Source organism: Vidua chalybeata, chromosome 5 (genome assembly GCF_026979565.1).
Source record: "Vidua chalybeata isolate OUT-0048 chromosome 5, bVidCha1 merged haplotype, whole genome shotgun sequence".
NCBI lineage: Eukaryota > Metazoa > Chordata > Aves > Passeriformes > Viduidae > Vidua > Vidua chalybeata.
The window spans coordinates 29,275,758-29,291,693 of NC_071534.1; positions in this window are offsets into that span (position 1 = coordinate 29,275,758).

Here is a 15,936-nt window from a genome sequence, read left to right on the forward strand (position 1 = left end):
AACCAACAGCTTGACCCTTCCTTCTCTCTGAGTGACTTGCATGCTAACATGTATCAAAACCTAAGCAATTCATTAGCAGATGAAATAGTACCTAGAACAGCACTTCAGAAGCACAGCAGGGACTCTGGCTGACAGCAAACAAATGATGTGGTATTTCTGAACACAAACACACACAAAACCTCTCCATGGGGCAAAGGCAAAGCAGGCAAATCAGCCCAACCACTGAGCTACTTGTCAAAACACATCTACTTGTTTTTTCACAAGAGACCACGTAGTTGAGTGGAGGCAAGATGGATTTATCTGTTCCACTCTGGGAGGTGTTTGGCACTGCAGCCAATCACTGAAGCAGAGCTCTGCAGGACACAACACTACCACATATTTCAGAGAGCAGTCTGTGGGTGCTGTCATCAGCTCTGATGTTGAGAGCAGAAACATCAACCTGGCCAAGGTCAGAAAAGGGTTAACTTCATGTCTCTATCTTGGTCTCCCGGTCCACAGGTTGTCCTTGCTGCACCACCCACATTTTCCCTCCTTCCCAGATTGTTCTCTCCCTTCTCAGGTAGGTGTCACAATCTCTTCCCCCCCAGGGCCACATTCCCTTTCCTTGGGATGACTCCCACAGCACTCTCTTCTTGCACTTCCACTTCCACCTTAAAATCCAGACCACATCTGCTTGGCAGTCTGCCTTACAAGACTGTGGGCAGTGAGGAAGATTCAGGCAGACTTGTGCATATGCCACTTTTTCTGAAGCTGAAGGATGCTTTTCCTCAGGTTTTTAAGCCCTATGGCTCAGCCAGATTTTGGGTTGGTTTCCTCCCACTAGCCTTAAGACAGATCCTACAAAGGCAAATTAGAACTGCTTCTACTATTGTGTTTTTTATTGTAGTCACATCAAAAGGTAACAAGGTCCCTGGTGAAATTGCCCGGCTAAGTATTTCCCCATAGCATTGCATTTTCTAGGTTTGTTCCAATGGCATGAATCAAATGCTGATTTAAGGGGACATCCACCCGAAATAAAGACATACAGATGCATAAATATGCACACACCAACATGCACTGGGTATAAATCAGTCAGCAGGTCTGATGCCAAGAAGCTGATTGTGAGTGTGTAATAGTGGTTCTGTATAGCCTGGATTGTGCAGGGGTTGTGCAAGGACACAGAGGATTCATCCAGCCTGGACTTATTTCGCTATTGACGTTAAGGATGCTCCAACAAAAGCACCTAGGCCAGAACCTATTGTACCAAATAAGCCTATGAATTAACTTACACCCTCTCCTGTGCTAACAAGCAAAGGTCACATCACTCACAAGCTTTGTCTAAAGGCAGTTTGGGCTGGAAAAAGGTTGGGCTAAAATCAAAGTACAAAGATGACAAATATAAATATAAGCCAGGATGAAACCAGCAAACACAGGTATCTGTAGGGACTGAAAACTCCCAAAATCCTTTCATCTCAGGCTGCATCACAAAACTTGAGACATGGATTTATTCTGCCAGTAAGTTTTAAAATATTCACAAGCGTTTGTGGGATTAGGGCCTCGGATAACCAAGATGAGGAACTGATCTAATTCATAATGTAATGCTGCTGAGGAGCACAGTGCCATCAGCCATCAGATCAGTGCATTGTGATCAGCATATGATTCATTGAACAATAACCTATAATCATATTTGATCACAGTGAGCCAGCTACGGCTGGAAAAGAATAATTACATCTTCTGCTATCAACCATCAACTCATAATTTACCACAATTATTGGATTAACTTTGCTCCAAGCCCTGGGAAATTTTTTTCCCCACTTCCTACTGGATGAGGAGGATGGAAGAGGATGAACTAGTGTTAAACAAGGAGGAAAAAAGTTATTAAGCTGTACTCCAGTCATGAATAACTAACTGCAGGCAGATCTCTGGATATGGTTTGACTGACCCACTGGAAAGAGAAATGTAACCTGGAAAGGCCATTTGAATGAATAGGAGGTATAGTTTGAGCATATACTTTTGGGAAAGGACACACTGTGTCACCAGAAAAAGAAAAGCCAAGTCAAGGAGCAATACTGAGTTCATTTAGCATGGCATGTAGCAAAAGGCTCAGCTAGGGATCCAGTCAAGGACCCAAAAGATCTGTCCATAGCCCTGTTTCAACACCTTAATCCCCCCTGATATTCCAAATAGCTTTGCCAAATCACTCAGTTTTCAGTAAAATGTGTAAGATTAGACACTTTGACATATCTCAGGATTAGGCCCAGTAGAACTGATATTACTCAAAAAAAAAAAAAAAAAAAGCTCATTTTAATATCAGTATAGAGATCTGGGCAATTGCTGTAGTTATGTAAGGAGCATAAAAGGGAAAATTTCCTGGCAGTAGGAACTGTGAGAGCTCAACTAGCACATGAACAGAGAAAATCAGAACCTGCTTATAATGGATGCTTTGCATGCTCAGTCATACCTCTGGTCCAGCAGCATATATCTGAACACATTAAAGACAAGCAGCATGTGGTTGGGGTGCCAAAAGCTCAGAGAGGTTGGTAAAAGTAACTGTCAGAGACATTTCAGGCACGTTGTGATTCTAGTTCTTGGCAAATCAAAATTCTCAGAGGAGAAGTGGTGAAACCTAACTGATACAAATTAGTAGGTAATTAGGATATTCTCAAGGAGTCACAGCAAAAACCTTGGCTACAGAAAAATGTTGGATTCTAAGTCCATAGCACTGACTTCACAAAGCTTTATTTTTCATAGATGAAGAATAAAAGAAAATTAGACCATGAGAGACTTTATATGCCAAGTATACCCACTTATTAGTGAAAGAGAGATTTAAAACTATTCTTAAAGAAATCAAAGCAAAATGTGCCACCAAACTGCAGGACACATCTACCCTATTTCCACAAGTGGGAAGAATTCCTATGGATTGTCACTGTGAGCCAGGTAAAAATGGAAACCACTGCCAAAAACATTGAGCTCTGGCCCAGGTGAAAGGCAGCTGCATGCTTTGGCATGTGCAAAGCCTGAGGCTGGACTGGAGGAAGAATTCAAAGCCAAAACAGGCTGGTTTTACCATAATGGATGCTATGGTCAGCTCTTATTGAGAAGCAGAGGGACAAAACTGCAGGAGCCATGTGATGCTTGGGGCCAGGGAGGCACACAGGTACCAAGAAGCCGTAGGAGGGCACGAGAACACCTCTCATGTACAACACCACTAGCAAGTTTTGTCTCCAAGAACAAAGACTCCACCTTTTTAATCTCTCCACAGCCCAAACGCGGACGTGTTCATGAGGGGAGGCAGCCCCTCTGAGGCTCAGCTGGGCAGCAGGGATCTGGCATGGGTTGCATACCAAGATTTGTTGCTTGTCAACAATTCTGACATTATCCAGTACTTGCTTTGTAAATCCAAATCTGTCTCTGCAGAAACAGTCTCTTGCTTGCTTCAGTGAAAGACAGCTTATATTTTTTATCCACCTTTGTTTACTTACAATAGAGATCCTGACCATCAACTTCTCTTCACAATGGGAAAAAAGAACAAGACTTTGACTAACAGAAAAACAGGCTTTGGACAAAAAGGGGCCATGGTATTCACTGGCAACAGAAATGAAGCAAGCTGCATTTCAAAGGGTATGTGGTATGACAAGAGATAGCACAGAGTGTGAGTAGTTTTCAGTTCTGACAGTGTAGAGACTTACAAAGGAAAAAACAACCCACAAAATCAAAGTGCCTTTCCACACATTATCAGAAAGAGTAAACATATCAGTGCTGCTAATTATAATTGCAAATTAAAAAAACATCCCCAGGGAAAGACCATTACTGTCACTATTTTTCTAATTGCAGAGAAAAAAAGCATTTTGGGACTGAAGGGGCAGGAAAGACAACATTCCCTCCAGGACAGCACAGGGCTCTACAAGAAACTGCTGCCTCCCACCAAACTGCTGAGTGTGGATGCTTCTAGGTGGCAATGCTGGGGAACACCCCAGGGCAGGGCTGGAAAACAAAAGTCAGCCCAATTTCCCAATCTTCTTCAAGATTTACTGCAATGGAAAATGGAAACACAGATCCTGCTCCTCACTATTCCCACCTTCCCTTCAGGAAAGGAAAAAAAAGGATAGGACCCCTCAGTATCAGCCTTAGTGGAACTAAAAAATTGAGTTCTCTCTTAATTTCTCCTTGATGGGTGGGGAAAATCAAGTGCAAGCCTATCTGCTGATCAGTCAAGGTCTTTCCTCAGTACTTGTTTGGGAGACAAAGCATAGGAGAGTGTTATAGGAGACAGAGGACAACAATCACCTTTGGCTTAAAATAAGTAGAAAAGAATGTGAGGCGGAAAGACTCAAGGAAATAACTAATGTAATAGCCAGAGAAAACAAGAGCAAATCCATGTTTAAACTGGAGTGACAGAGTCTAGCACCAACATCTGTATCAAATGCTTCAGAAGCACATCACTGCACATCACCCTGCAGAGGTGATGGAGAATTTGATGCAGGAGAGAGGGAGGTAGAGACAGATCCAGGGGTCTCTGGGGTCTAGTGGAAGCTGCAAAAGCCTCCTGGGATGCTCATGCATGTGCTGAACCAGTTCTGCTGTCAGACTACACCTCTTGCCAGGCTGGGCTCTTTGGGTGCAGTGAAGTTTTAAATAGAACATGACTTGCCAGAGTCAGATTATAGTTAAATATTCTTTTCTTCCTCCCCCCTTCTTGCATAAAACCTTTCCCCTTGACTGGGGGCAGGGGAGAGAGAGAGAACTCACAGCTGGAGCAGCCATACTGTGGAGTTTATGATTTCACATGAAACAGTCTCACTAAAGATTGCAGCTGTAACATCCAAACTCATCCTCCTCTCTGGTAAAGTCTAAACAACAGCTTGATGCAGCTCAGGAGAGCAGAGAAAGGGCCATGCCTCAGAGCCATTTGGGGAACAGTTGCTTTGCTTTGTCAGAATAGCACAGGGGTAAAATGTGCTCCACAGCTTCCTAAATCTGCTTTATTTCCAGCTAATTCTGCCCATCTACAAACAGCCCATTGAAATCTGAGGGGACTGCAAGGCTGTATTTGTTACAGTACAACATCTCTCTGCTTGCAATTTATGGGCAAGGATGGTAAACTGTTTAAAAAGGTTGCCAGTTGAAAGCCCCTGTAACAGCCTTAGCCCAAATCACTTCAGCCTCTTCTCACCCCTGACCTCTCCTTAATAAATTATCACAGAGCCTCCTTTTACAGCCCTTTGCAAACTAAACATAGTAAGTGCCATAAAGGATAAGAATCATTACAACAGTTTGACTTCCTTGCTCATGTCCAGAACACAGGTATTTATATTAAAGGCTGTAAAATGCACAAGTCATTGAAAAATGAGACGTAGCCAAGAGGATGCAAGTCATAAATACCTGTGCAAAGACAACACAGGTTTAGGGTTATGTAATTTACCCTCAGCTCCAGTTGCCTGCCTAAGAGAGAGGAGAGTATGAGCAATTGGCACAGTACCTCAGGGCCACAGTGAAAAATATGCTAGAGAAGTTCTCCACCCACACACCCTCCCCTCCAATCTGATCCACTCCAAACTCTTTCTCAGCTTGGATCTATCACTTACATTGCTATGGACAGGAAGAATAAAAACCAGAGTAAAATGCTACCATTTCATTGACAGAGAAATGTCTATACAGACCTTAAGATATAAAAACTCCTCAATTTAGATTAAAGATAAATTTCAAATGCCTAGTTTTTAGAAAAGTCAAGATTTTATGCAATTATGCTATTTAATCATAGAACAGTTTGGGTTGAAAGGGACCTCAAGAATCATCCCATTCCAGCCCCCTGCCATGGGCAAGGACACCTTCCAGTATTCCCAGGTTGTTCAGAGCCCCATCCAACCTGGCCTTGGGGCACTTCCAGGGATGGGGCAGCCACAGCTTCTCTGGGCAACCTGTGCCACTGCTCCACTGCCCTCACAGGGAAGAAATTCTTCCATATATCTAATCTAAACTTCCCCTCTTTCACTTTGAACCCATTACTCCTTGTGCCCTCAACTCCAGTTCCTGATGAAGAGCCCCTTCAGATACTGGAAGGTTGCTATGAGGCCGCCACACAATCTTTTCTTCTCAAAAGTGAACAGCCCCAACTTTCTCAACCTGTCTTGATTGGGAAAGTGCAGAAATGATATCATAGTCTCTATTTAGAATCTCATTTTCAGTCCAAATTTTCAGAGGACCTTTAGAGTCAGATTTACCATTCTACCCTATTTGTAGAAAAACACAGTTTTACTAAGCACATGCTTAAAATATAGTAGGTAAATTTTAAATCAAACACCTCTAGGTGAGACTATGCCCCTGCACATCTACCTCCCATAGTTTGGGAACTACCCCTTTTCTGGAGAACCTCCTGAATTTCCTGCCCGTTCTGCCTTTGAAGATGAGCACAAAGGCAGAACAACACAAAAGGGAGGAAAGCTAATTTGAAAGTGCAGCTCTCTCCTTTCTGGGACTTGCTTGGCTGTGTGTCTTTTGTAGATTGCTCTGCTCAAGCACCATGATATCCCTCATGCTTCCACCTTCACAGGGTGTGCAGTGCTTTGTCCTCCCAGCTGGGCAGCAGCCTTTCCAAACACAGCCCTATTATTTCTTAGGGTAAGTGGGATAGCTCATCTCAGTTTCCATTGGGGATGAAAATTAAAGGCTGCTGCTTATGCACCACACTTACCAGACCTTACATAACTGACAGAGACTGCCCTGGCTCTGGCTGAAAGGGAGCTGCGAGAAATCATCTGGCTGGGAGGAATTATCTATTATAAATAAATCACATGCATGCACACAAAGAACAGTTCTCACCCAGACTAAACACTTTTCTCCAAGCGAGTTTTCTGCTTTGTGCTCTGTGAACAGAAAAAATCACATGTCCTGCACTTCAGATCAAAATGCTTTGCAGTATAGGAGACAGGATAATCACTTACTCCAACTATCACAGCCAAAGCCTTGAAAATTCACCCAGTGGCTAAATTCATCCCATGTTGTATTTCTGCCCATGCACTTAGGAACAGAACAGAGTTTTGCAAAGCACTTTTACGCTGTCTCTGCTTAATTTTGAAGGGCTCATTCACTCCAAATTATCTCTCCAACATCCTGGAAGTTGCTATACAGTGGATTCTGCAGTACCCAAGGATCCATCCAGTATGTGTATCCCACTGCAGCCAAAGGAGAGCTCCTCTCAGGATACTGGGGGTGCTCCTCAGCATGGTGACCCCTCCCACTTGGGCTGCCTATGAACTGTGTGAGGGATTAAACTCCTCTCAGTTTCACCACTGTGATTTTACTGAAGCAGCCACAGTTCGGCAGTATCCACAAGAAGGAAATCCAACTGGTGACACAAATTCCTCCTACAGCCACACTCTGTGGCATCAGGTTTCAGCAGCTTGCTGCAAGGTTCACCTCCTGATGTCAGCACAAGATTTAATAATTGTCCCACCACCTGGTAACTGGGTCCCCTACAAAGGACAGGTGCTTTTGGGTAGAACCCACTCCACAGGTGCAGAGACACACTGAGGAGAGATTAGATATGTGAGAAATGATGCTCACTTCAAAAATTTAAAAGGTTTATTAAAACCTTATCAAAAGTACAACAGAAGACTGAATAGAGAAAGTATTACAACACCAGGAGCAAAGGATTTTTCCCCACCATGTGCTCATCCACACAATTGAGTTTTTGCCTCTTAACCCTTCAGCCCCTCCCAAAGTTCTGTCCATCGACTCCTTCACTGCACCGTGGCGGATTTTATTTCCTTAAATCTTGATTGGAGGTCAGGTACTGCCACAGTAGCAGCTGACCCTCCCAAATGTCCTGAGTACCCAGCCCACCCCATGATAACACAAGGGAGTAAAACATTACTATAAATCTATAAAAACTCCTCTTAACATATATACATGATATTTGCCTTTTAATTGTGAGAGTCAACCATCACATTACTCATATATCACAGATACAAAACAGTATGGCAATGGTACTGCTATTTACAATAGGTGTTGTTTAAGGAAAGAAATTCTTCATTTGAATCCACAAGGCTGCACCAAATGCAGATATTTCAGCAGTCCATCAGCCTTTCCCCCCTCTCATGTGCCAACCATGTTTACAACTCAAGGAATCAGCATCTTGGAGAAGTGTTTTAAATAGGGGTCCAAGGTGATCTCGCTGTATAGGGAAGAGTTTTCAACACACTACCATGAGCCCTCCCATTTCCTCTGGGCACTTCCAAGCAAACAAAACCTAAAAGTGAGGAGCTGAAACCTCTCTCTACAACTTTTCCTTGTGAACATGTCATCCCAGGATAAGTGAAGAGGTCCTCTGAAGACAATTCTAGCTATACAAACAACTTTCAGAAATTAGTCACAAAGGCAACAGTGGTGTGATAGGGAGCCATAAGGCCAAGCCTATGCTGAGCAACCCTGAATTCAAGACCACAGCTTCTGCTAGCCAGGAGATCTCTGCAGAGATGCTTTCAGGTAGAAAAGCTCCTAGGCAGGCAAAGGGAAAACTTCCCAAAAACTCAGGCACCCTTTCAGTGCATGTTAAGCTTACTGAGGAATTACATTGAATTTTGCTGTGATTGCTACTGCTCTAACTTTTCTAGCAACAAAATATACATTACACTGTTACCCAGATCATGTGTGTGTTTACCACTTGTCTTAAATTGCAAATACAGGATGTGGCCGGGGAGTGTGTATTTTATTGCCATTTGTTAAAAGTGAGGCAGTTACCTGCTGTTCCTTAGCAGTCACTTGTCTTTTCAAACCAAGACATCACTGTATTTTAATCTCTGAATTTTCTTTAAAAAAAAAAAAAAAAAAAAAAAAAAAAAAAAAAAAAAAAAATCCTAGAAGCAATAAAACAATACCCACCACAACACAAGGAGGAAAGGGAAATATGAGACATTAGTATAAAAGGATATAATCTTTAAAACAAATGGCTTGACACATATAAAAACCATTCAGGAGCTTGGCCAAGCAACAGGGCTCAAGTCAATGCTCAAAACCATTTTGTTTTGATTCCTGTGTCCTCTCCTCTGGTCGAGGAGCTTTGCACTCCTGGCTATCAGTGTCTGATACAGCCTCATTTCTAGACCATAGAGACATTTGGAATTTCATCGTATATACTGGATCCTTACCTCAAATTCACTATTTGAAGCTGTTGGTTTCCTTCCTGCTGATAAAGCAGCAACAAAAGCAGTGCCTAATGTTACTTCTTTAAACTAATTTATACTTGATTTAAAGTAAACCCAATTGTCATCATACTTACCTTGTTTAATAATGATCATGCTAATTATTATTACACTTACTATAATCTTTAATTTATTTCATTTTCAACAGTGGAGCAATGCCCTCAGCTCTTTGAACACTCTTCTGGGGTTTACAGCCATGTTTTCCCCTCACCTTCTCTAAAACATAATTTTACAGTCATTTTTCAACATATTGGTCAGCACCAGGATCAGAAGAGAGACAAGTTATTCTACATGAAAGCAGTTAAATTGAAAAACTGTCTGAAGTTGAACTGCCAGGAGATGAATCAGAGAGATGCTGCTCCTGGGGTAAATGATATGAGCATTCCCTTCCTTGTAAATCAGGTACTCTACAAACCAAGTTCATGCCAAAGGGATTGAAGTATTTGGAGGTATCACAGTGTCCATCTTCCAACCCAAGCACCCTAAGTTTCTGACCTATGTTTGTAAGTGGGAAAAAAGCGATGGAAGTCTTCAACAAAAGTACAAAAAGAAGAGTTTACTAGGGGGAAGAAAAACAACAACAAAAAAAAAACCCAAAAAAAAAAAAAATGCAGCTGGAGGGGTACACTCTCCCTTTTCTTCTTTACTGATCACTGGGAGATTCACTCTTTTTAGCATCCTCCAACATGGAAGGGAGCTGAAGGAAGCTTTTGCTGCTCTCTAGCACCTTTTGCCCTGCTGCTGCTCCCACATCTCATTGATTTGTTCCCAGTGCAGCCAATGCCAGTCAGGCAAAAATGGAATATTTATCTCTGCAAGGCTTTGTTTGAAAAATCTCAAACTCTGCCTTTCAGTAGGTGGCAAGGAAAAAGTAGCTTCTTTCTGAAAAGGAACATTTCCATACAGGATTTAGCTTTCTCTCTACTACATCCTCAGAAAATATTGGGGTTTTGTGACCCTTATGGCCTGGAAGGATTTTCAATTCAGTTGCATGGATCAGATTCAATGTAGTAGCTATTTCACACTGTCCAAATGGTGTAACAAAATGAAAACACGTTAATGAGTTACACTGACCATCAAGAAATACACTGAGTCTACTTTATCATCACTTTGTATTAAGGGAGAAACAAAACTCAGGTTGGAGGAGAGATATGCAATGGGAAGAATGGGGGAAGGAATGTCTCAATAGCAGAATCAATAAATCGTGTCTGGGGGGGGGTCTTCATTGTTGACTAAAAATTTTTTTTTCAGTCTAAAACTAGTAGTAGTTGCATTTCATTTTCACATTCTCAAAACTTTTTGCCCAGTTTCAATTGAAAAAAAAAAAAGTGTGTTTTTTTTCACACCAAAGTGTTTCACTTTTAAAAATCCTTCCAAATGATTTTATTTTTTTTGCCCTTTAAGCAATTTTTCCATCCCCACCTAAGGAAAAAAATAATCAGTGTTGGGCTGGACCCATAATCAGAAATATTTGTAAAAATTTTGAAATGTGTAGCCTGGATTCCCTAGAAAGTGTAGCTTGTTTGACAAGAAAGACACATTAAAAGAGAGGTGCCCTATGATAAGTCTGAAATACAAAAATTGTCATTGCCACAGAACCATTGGGCTGGCAGGGATGGAATTAGCTATTAAGTGATTATTCCTCACAAAATTTATATTAGGCTGGCTATTTCTTTGTGCCCAGAGAGAACCAGGATATGCAATCAGTAAGGGAAATTTCCATGTCTTCTGAAATATATAAGGCAGGACCTGAACAAAAATCTCCCAGCACTGCTGGCAACAACAACAGCTATTTATTTTGTAATATTGAACAAGAAGGTGCCCAAGCAACCAAAAGCAGACGACAAGATGAAGATGTGAGTGGTTGGAAACAGTAAGCATCAGGAAATTGGCAACAACAACATCTGAGGTAGCAGCCTTTCCAAAGTGCTGGGAAATGAGGATGTAATGGCAGAGTTTATGGAATTACAACGCTCACTACAAACACTCAGCCCTTCCACAGCAATCTCCACATAAAAGGTGTCAACCACAGACTTAATTTTTAAGAGGACTAGATGATCATAGATCATGCTATTAGTTTACATTTTTCCAAAGACTTATCCCCTGGAGAAAAGCACTGGGACCAACAGAGCCAGAAAGCAAACATCTTCCTCCCTTCCCTGAGGCTACCTGAGAACTACTGCAGCAATAAGCTGCTGCTTCCACCTAAGCAGAATTTCCTGCCTGTTATTTCCTCCTCCCAGGTTTATAGTCAAGCTGCTCACATGGCACAAGTGCTATTTTATTACCTCATGGCTGCAGTGGGCTAAAAAAGATGAAGAATGGATGCACAGATCAGCCCTGCCTGGATCCTGTCTCCATCCTGCCTCAGCCTGCAGGGAGTTGCCTGGTCCCAAAGGATTCTCAATGGGATTCTGTCCCCCTGGTGGTGTCCCCATCCTGAAGCAGTCATATGCCACCTCACCCAGGAGCATCACAGGTAAAGGAAGTAAAGGAAGACCTACCTCTGGCTCATATCTCCAAAGTAAGGCAAAGGAAGAAGGGAGACTCCAAGAAAGATGGAGAGAGACAGTTTGCAAGCACCTGGAGTGATGGGACAATGAGGAATGACTTCACACAGACAGAGAGCAGGCTTAGGTTGGATATTAGGAAAAATTCCTGACAATAAGGGTGGTGAAACACTGGCACAGGGTGCCCAGAGAAGCTGTGGCTGCCCCTGGATCCCTGGCAGTGTCCAAGGCCAGGCTGGAGGGGACTTGGAGCAACCTGGGACAGTGGAAGGTGTCCCTGCCCATGGAACTGGATGGGCTTTAAAGTCCCTTCCAACCCAAACCATTCCAGGGTTCTGCAGCACCATTGGGTCAGACAGCAGTGCAGACCCCTCTGTGGTTTTACTGAGCTGACCCCTGCTGGAATAGCCCTTGCAAACCTTCCCTAAAACCACCACTGGCCATGGTTACACACACAGGCATAACACTGGGTTCCTATTCACAACACAAACAGCCCAACCCTTCAGCAGCTAAACTGAGACCCCAAGAGCAAATCTGGGGGGTGTCAGCCCTGCTGGAACCCAGGGGCGCAGCAGTCATCAGCCCCCAGAGCACAGATCACAATCCACCAGTAAGGAAACGAGATTGCTAAGTAATTAAGTGCAAATCATTTAAGAGATCAGATAATTTCTTGGCTACTATTTTTTAATGCCAGTGTTACTTTATTCCTTTGTATTTTCAAAGCAATACATTCCTATTTAATGAATTACCAGATAGTTTCTCATCAAAATGAGTAAAGAAATTACAGCAGAGATTTTTTTTATTATTTTATCGGGTTGGCAATATCAGAAGAGATAATGCAATGTCCCCTGGCACCATAAAATATTCAGCATTGTGAATAAAGTTCTTGATGAACTTTAGCAGAAAGCAGCATTTTATTGAGGCCCAGTGCTTTAAAAAAGCATGCTTTTAAATGATTTAATTTAAAAATTAAATCACATTTGAATAATTTGATTACTGTTTAATAACAATACATAATTCATATCTTGGAAAAAAATCAGATTCTGCTCTCTATGGCTATATATATATTTTAAAAAGGATTAGTAATTAGAAATATTTCCCTCCAACCAGCCAATTCTCACACTGCATCTTCATCCTGGAGAGTTCCTTTCTCAAGTTGCATCAAGGAGCAAGTCAGCCCTGGGCAATCAGAAAGAGTCAGAAAAACTGAAGGATGGTTTAAAACTGCACTCTGTTTCCCTCCCTCTCATTTTTTATCATAAGTTCATCTGATAGCCAGAAATGTGATATTTTAACCTATATTGAAATTAATTCTCTTTTTTGCTTTTTGGTCACAGGAAAGACAAGCAGAGGGTGGGAAAAGAGAAATATTTAGCACTCAAAGTAGACCAAGGTGTTCACCCCTTGGGGCCTATTCCCAGAGGTAAGGAAGTGTCAGACTTGCTTCTAAGAGCCAACACAAGATTCTTGTCACACCCCTTCAAGGGCTAATTTGTACTCATACATTGTATATAAAGCCAATCCAAAGCAGAGTGCTGTGTGAAGAGTTTTTCTGATAAAATTTCACATAAAGTTTTGAAGTACTACCAGCTTAAACAGAAAATAAACCCTGGATTTGCTCATTTCCCTACCTAAGGGCTTTTTTTCCCTTGCATTTCTAAAACTGAACAAGCAAAAAATTGAGTGGTGGGAAAAGAAAAATATTATAAAAATAAGATGCTTGGTGTGTGTGGAAGAAAATTTTTTAGAAGTCCAGCTGGCTTCTAATAAAAAAAAATTAAAACCCTTATGAATATTTTTGTTGGGAGGGATAATGATACATCCCCCCATTTAATCCTAGCAAACAAAAGCTGAGCCACGGTTATCTGGATTAAATGAGACTAATTAAATTTCCTTTTGGAGAGACATCACTGTCTAAATCTCCCTACCTGCAAGCTTCAGCAATGTTTCATCTTTTAGAGGTAAAACCTGTACAGAACTCCAGAGCTCCCAAAGGGAACAACTCTCCCAAATCACAAGGCAGAAGCAGCTCTGTCTTCAGGCACTCCATAATAAGCCTTGTTAAATATTAGCCAGCCAGGATTGTATAAAACCTCACATATTTCCTCCTCTAACCCTGAACTAAACCATATGTAATTCTACAGCTCCAAGTCCAGCTTGCTTCTCCTGCAGATGAACGAACACAGTTGGTCTATAATCGGAGCAGCTGCCTCACAATTAAATCTCTGTGCAGAAAAGCACATAAATCTGTGGGGAAAAACTGTCCCAAAAAGAAAAACACGTGATTTGAGGCTGTCAGATCACAACAAATGTTTGGGAAGGGTTTTTATTTAATCCACTTCTTGTAAACACAGGCAGGTATTGGAAACATTGTAAGCTCAAAGAATGGAATTTAAAGCAAGTCTTTCACTGAAGGAGCTTCAGGCCACTGGGGGATATTTGAAGACTAAGGTCACCCACTCTCTCCAGCTTTTAGAGTTGCTTGGTCTACACATGTTAAACCACATTTCTGGAAAAACTGCAAAGCACTGAATGGGGATAATATACTATGCATTCAGATTTTATTTTTCCCCTCCCTCCATAGAAAACAGCTTCTAGACTTCAGTAGATGTGGGCTAATTTATGCCACTCAGGGTTCAGACTTTTCCTACTTCTCTACCCAGGACACAGCTGTACATTTAGAGAAGCTTTATGCCATGTTATAAGCTCTTTAATTAATCAAAGTTTCTGATCTAGTCTCTTTATACTCTCCACTTGAGAACACTTTTTTTGAAGGAAACATTTTACCTGGCTCCATATGATATTTAATTCTGCTTCTCAAATATCAGTTAATCTCATAAAGGCACACTGCTCATAAGTGTTCCCGCCTCTCGCTTAATTAATTTTTAATACTTCAAAAATGGCAGTTATCAAAGAAGCCAATTAGAATGATTCATCCAAAAAAAAAACCCAGCAAATACCATTTCAAGATGACTCAACTGCTTGTATTTATTATATTTGCCCAAGTCAATGAGAGGAAACTATTTTTGAAATTGGAAGTCAGAGTTATGAAACAAAAACGGGATTTATAACAAAACAGCCACGTTGCTCAGCATTTTTTGATCCAGGAGAAAGTAGCCAAAGCATGACATCCAAATTACAAAGAAAGCTGAGGGATCACTGAGGAGGCAGTAAGGACATGGATGTGCAGGAGCCACAAGAGTGGGATGGGGGCAAAGGGATTTATCAGTGTTTTGATACTTCCCCAGGCAAGCTGAGACCAGGAGGTTTTCCTCACATGTCCATCCATACTAACCCTTTCCACAGACTCTCTGGACATGAACTAGGCTGCTCCTTGAGTTGCAGCAGCTTGCTGTGAAGGATGGAAGCACTGAATTGGAGAATAACTATTCCTAAGTCACAACAGATGCTCACACTGACTCCTACTCTGCCTCAGGCATTGCAAAGTCAAGTTCCCCTTGGGTTTGAATCCTTGTTTTTCCTTCAAGGACAAAATGCACTGGGGGAAAAATACCTGATTTAAGGAGTTCTTTGTTGTGTCTTTCTTCTCCTTGCCATTTATTTCGTCCCTCCTCTCCCTCCCTATTCATTTTTAAAAATAGGATTGTCCGCTTGTACAGTTTCACAGTTAACTGTAGTTAATCAAGTGTGTGATAAGGATGGACTTGATGAAGGGGTTCCTTGAATGTCAGCTAAAGATGGTCTATATAAAAGATCTCTGCACCCATGTGAGTCCCTATAAAGTTAATCCAAGCAAGCAGAGGTAGTTTTAAAAAGCCAGACCTTGGTCAAAATCTTGTGGTTGCACTGGTTCAGTGCCAGCTTCAGGCAAAGCTTCCACCTACTGAGTGACCAAACCCAATTCTGGCATTTTCACCATGTCTCCTTAAACACTCATCCCCTCCCTCTTCAAGGTGATGCCCAGAACAGAACTGAAAACAATCCCAAAAGCTGCCATACAGCCAACCTACATACAGCCACCTGCATCCTTATATTGAATAGAGGATAACTTCATTTTTATAGGCTCTTTTGGACAAGTAGGTTATCAAAAATCACTAGTGAAATCATTCATCTGTGGTGGACTTGTGATGTTAGAATAAAATTACAAAAACTTACAGAAAATTACAGCACTACCTCTTTGTGAAGCAAAAACCCTAATATGTTTATGTAATTCCCCAAAGATAAAAGGTAAAAATAGCTTAATGAGAGAGGAGGGACAGACACCAAGGGAAGGGTCACTTTCAAGA